The sequence below is a fragment of the Rhinopithecus bieti genome, unplaced genomic scaffold (assembly GCF_001698545.2).
Source record: "Rhinopithecus bieti isolate Rb0 unplaced genomic scaffold, ASM169854v2 scaffold_44948, whole genome shotgun sequence".
NCBI lineage: Eukaryota > Metazoa > Chordata > Mammalia > Primates > Cercopithecidae > Rhinopithecus > Rhinopithecus bieti.
This window is the reverse complement of record NW_016818762.1, coordinates 1,261,622-1,266,823: the sequence shown is the minus strand read 5'-3', so window position 1 is coordinate 1,266,823 and position 5,202 is coordinate 1,261,622. Positions and strand designations below refer to the sequence as shown.

General features: G+C 40.1%; 1 protein-coding gene across 2 annotated transcripts in view; it reads right to left on the bottom strand.

Annotated features, from left to right (window-relative positions):
- LOC108518805 (formin-1-like) overlaps window positions 1-5,202 on the bottom strand; it is a 297,109-nt gene that overhangs the window by 290,739 nt on the left and 1,168 nt on the right. The window lies entirely within an intron of this gene.

Below are 5,202 nucleotides of genomic sequence, written 5' to 3'. Positions count from 1 at the left end.
AAAAAAAAAAAAAAAAAAAAGGAGTCGACTTAGCATTTTTTCAAATCCTCTTGTTATTCATGACGTTAGTGTTCCTGAAGCTGTTGCCCTGGGTCCATGTCATACCTTTATATATATAGTCTTAGACTATATCTCCCTTTCCTCTGTTCCGTGTATTTCTTCCTTCTTAGATGTGGTTCGAGCAGAAGCTCCCTACACAACTACTTTGGAGTCTTCAGCTACAGCTCCCTTTTGCTTTATCATTTGCCAAGTTTTTGACTATGATATCAGAATTTTGTGGGTTTTTTAAATAAATTATGTTAAGTTCCTGAATTTAGCTAATGGTGCTGCAATGTGGCAGCTATTGATACATTCTAACAAAAGATGAAAAAAAAAAAAAGTCAAGACCTAGAAACTGAGTCTGAGAGTTGACTGCCTTCATTTTCCTAGGCTGCAGGGCTGTTACTTCCTAAAGAGAAGTTGAGTGATGTAATGAACAAAGCCCAGAGAGTCAGGTGACCTGGATCTACTCTTGGCTGTGCCACTGACCGTGTGTAACCTTGGGCAAGTCACTTTCAATCTTCCATCTCAGTTTTCTCCACTGTATAACTAGAAAAATATCTTGTCCCTTAACTTGAGAAAATCTGGGCATAAGAGTTGCTATTGCTTGCTGTTTGAAAAAACATTGAGGTTATTTTTTTTCAACCTACCATAGTTTTCCATAAGACACTGTGGTATCACGGAGTTTCAGTTCTTCAAATAATCATGAAAATTAGAATTAAATTATGTTTTCGGAGCTTAACATTAGGACCAGCTGAAAACAAATCAGAGAGTGATCTTAACACAAGGCCAGTACCTCCATTATGTGCGATATGTTTTATTCATATTTACTTGGGGTTGGATGGGTAGGAAAGAGGGAAAGCCCAGCTAGTCTCCTGTAAGTAGAAGGTAGAGGATGCTACAATAGAAATAGAAATAAAGAGAGATGGGGACATTGGCAAACAAGGACAGGACTGATGCCAATTCTGTAGATGAAATCCATTTTCTGCAGAACTGTGGGCTTTTAAAACATTATTTGCAAAGCTCTCCAAATATGAGCTAGGCTTAGAACATTTTCTAAAGTGGCTGCCTTCATCTAAAAAGAGAAAGTATAATAATTTTAATGCTTAAAAAAAGCAACTCTTGCTTTTCACTATATTCATACCCAGCATATTGAACTTTATTTATGGTTTATCCTGCTTTGAAAGTTTAAAACATTATAAAGCCAGGAATGTTCTCTGTGGCTTAGGCTTACTAGAGCACAGATAGAAAATAGAATGCAAGCCCAGCAGGTAAATACTATCCAGATTCCATTGAGAGCCAGCCCCTTAAGCAAACACATTAACCTCTATGATCTTTGATTTCCTCATCTGCAGGAGAGGTACAGCATCATTTACCTACCTCACAGAGGAACCAGCAGATTACATCACCAAAGAAAGGAATTTAAGTCTTCTGTATTAAGCCAAGGATGGACTCATGCTCACTTGAGTCTTGCCCTTGGAATAGACTTTGAGGACATTTTTCTCAGAATAGAACATCAACAAGTTACATGGACTCCACGATGTAACGGTGAGAAATCAGCTTTATTAGTACGCACAGGGCTGAGACCATAGGGATGTGCTTTCGGTCAGTGAAGAGATCAAAGCAGCAATGCACACTTTGAAAATGGTAACAAAGATTTTACTCACTGCCTCTTGGGGACTGAACACATTTAAACATAATAATGTTTGCCCAGTTGTAATTCTCACAGAGGAGGAAGACCATTAAACACTGTGACAGCAATTCTTCCCAAATACTTTCTCCATTCTGGCTCAGCAATCCTTACAATAGCAAAGAGCAAAAAATCTGCTCTTTAATACTTAGAAGTATTATCTTCTCTACTGAGAAGAGACTGAAAAGAGTTCTTGAAACTCTAAAGAAGAGATTTTAGAGAACATGAGACAGTGCTACAGTCACCTGTGTGCTGCTCAAAAGATGACATTCATTCAATTTCCTTTGAATTACATTTATACTAATATTAAGATTTTGGAAAAGATGAGGTTTCACAAAATTGCTACGGTGAGTGAATCACCAGAGAGGGCTTCTCCTAATAAGTAGACAGTTCTCTTTCTCTTTGAAATGTCCATATTTTTCCTTAAGTTTCACAGAGGACATCATTGGAGAAAGCACCTAGGCCTAGATGAATCTGGATAGATACTCACGTGGGAAAAAAATGGAAAAACAGGGCAACTATGGCTAACGGAGTGTTTAACAACAAGCACTGCTGTCTGATGCATTTCTGGATGTTCTCTGAGCTTCTTTAACAAAAACATGAACTAGAGCAGTCATACTGGAAAGCCTGTGGCAGGAGTGTGAGTACTAGCATCGCCGCAGCAGCATCATAATGGTGTCTCCTGCCCCACTTTTACAGCCTTGTCTATCCTCCCAGTCAGCATTCTGCCTGTCCCTGCTACTTCTCTATTAATGCTCAGATCCTGATGACAAACATGAATATTAAAAAGTCCTGGCTACCTCCAAAATATTTTCCCCAATAGCCTGTCACGTGGAAGACTACAGTAAAAAAGTGTTTAATTTGAAAGGTGTTCATCATTAGCAGTGACCTATGACACTTTACAAGGAAGAGACAGGCCTAGTTCTAATAAGATGGAACATAAAACAAGTCAGTATCAAGTTAAGGAAATAGGAGGTGTGTTGGTTAAAGAAAAAAAAAAAAACTTAACTAGTAGTCTGCTTCCTAGAGAGATGCATTACAGAGATCATGGTCATTTCAGGGCAGTGGGGAGGTAAGGATGTCCACAAGGAGGATCAACTCTCTTCTCTCTCCCCCATCCTCAAACATGCACTAAGGCAGTATTTGTGGAAAGCGTAAACACAGAAACCCAGATTACTCTGGGAGATTTTTTTTTACTCTTAGCCAGGGAACTTGAGAAACGTAAGTGAGAGGGAATGCTCCATTTCTCAGACCCTTGCTTTTGTACGCCGACAAGGTAAAGAGGTTCGTTTCCTTCTTTACTTCTCCCCGCTGTAGTAATTACTATTTTACAAAGCATGGGGTTGATGCTTTGTCAGCATTTCAGCACAGACACTAAATACAGAGATGCTTCAGTACCTTCACAAGGCCAGCCTGTTGGTGCAAGTTTATATTTGCTGCAGGAGAATACAATTCCCATGGTTTAGCATCTCTGCAAGATCAGGCAAATCAGATTAACAGCTGTAATTCTGTCAACACAGGCTGGGACCTGTTGAGAATTAAGCTGATATTTAAGACAGAGACTATGTACATGTAAAAATAATAGCTACTATTAAAACCAGGTCCCAACAAGAGATTATGAATAACCCCTAAACATGGTCATACTACCAACAGTAGCATCACTGTAAGATATGAAATATCCATGATGAATTTTCACACTGATACAAATAAAGTTTTAATAAGAAAACTATTAAAGGCAAGATCATCTAAAACACACCACGGCTTGGGATGGTGTGCATGAATCCAAAACTTTAACATAAAACTAGACTTTGAGGCATGGTATATGAGACAGGAGAGAAGCACTTCCCAATTTTCTATCAAGGATATGATATTTACCATCATCACATCAAGTTCCAGTCTGCCCCCATTCCTCTTCCTCTGGGAACAGCTCCACCAATTTTATGTCTGGAAAGGGAGGATGACCAGGATATGAGACCTACCCTTAGACAATCATAGGTCCTATGGGACCCCATTTCCAAGGCCAAAGCGTTTAGTCTAGGCAGGGTTAAGCCTGTGACAAAGGCTTCATCAATCACAGTCAGTGCATTGAACACTCAGTGAGAAAGAAACAGTCTAGGACAGGGCCAGAGGCCTGGAAATCTTCTCTAAAGCTGCATCTTTAACGTATCTCAACTAAGAAGCTGCTAAGTACTTGTGAAGGCTGGTGAGAGAAATGCCTATCCAAACACAGGTGAGTTCAATAGTGGAACCCCTCTAAGATGTAGTGCTATGAGGAACCTGAAGACTACCATACACCATTTGCATCAGCTCTGACACCTAAAAAGGATAAAGACAATGGAAAAAAATGCATAATTTTTAGGGACAGAGACTGGCCTTTATTATCCTTCTTGGCTAGTATTATTAATAGCAGTTACCATAAATTTTCCACTTATGTGCCAGAAACTACCGAGCATTTTACCTATATTATCTTATTTAATCCTCACACCTTCTCCTAAGAGACAGGTAGTATTATCCCTATTTTACAGATGAGAAATTAAAATTAAAGAGGCAAGGAACTTGGAAAAATCACTGAGCTAGACAGTGGCTGGTCCAGGATTTGAACCTATATCTGACAGGTTTATGAGTTTAGCCATTACAATATACTGTCTCGCAACTCTTCTCCATTGTTTCCCTCCCTTGAGGCCATTGCTTCTTTGTTCCTGCAATATGTCTAACTATTCATTGGTCCCGCTCCTGGACTGTAACACAGTTGAGAGAAAGTAGACTAGCGTTTAGATATCTGATCAAGAAGACCTGAGACCTCATTGATTCATTGTGGAAGCAACATCTTCCACAGTGACAGTTAATCTGGTATGCAATTCTCAGCTTTACTGTTTTCCTTCCCAAAAAAGGGTTAATAAGTCTGTGATCCAAGAGATTTGCAGTAAGCCCTAGAAACAGCTGAGCAACGGTTGCTGAATCCCATTGGTGTGCCCATAAGATGCTACCTGGTGTAGACAACAGAATATAATTCTGTCTCCCAGGAATTTAGACGCCCCCCCACTACCCCGCCAACACATACACAAGGTGGCATAGCAGATGATGACGTTTGTCCCATATGCAAACATGAATAGTAAACGTGCTTTAGCACAGCTGGAGTTACTGTGGCAGAAAGTCAGGTTGTCTGCTACTCGACCTGGTCTTCTTAAAGGATTGGGTCTGGACATTTACCTCTCTGTGACTGAAATTCCCATTTTCCACAGGTTCAGGCTCTGCATTCAGCCTATTCAGAGTGCATGAGTGCTAACGTGGAACTCTCCAGGAGACAGAAAGCAGAAATGTGGATGATTAAAATAAAGGGTTTTCTTTGGCAATCTCAATTGCAAATGAGGATAAGGAAAATCCTTCCAGCTCACACTCTGCTCCCAGCTACTTGTCCTTGAGTTAAATGAGGGCTTGGCTCTGGCCTCAGGGGGCTCGTTATTTGGTGGTGG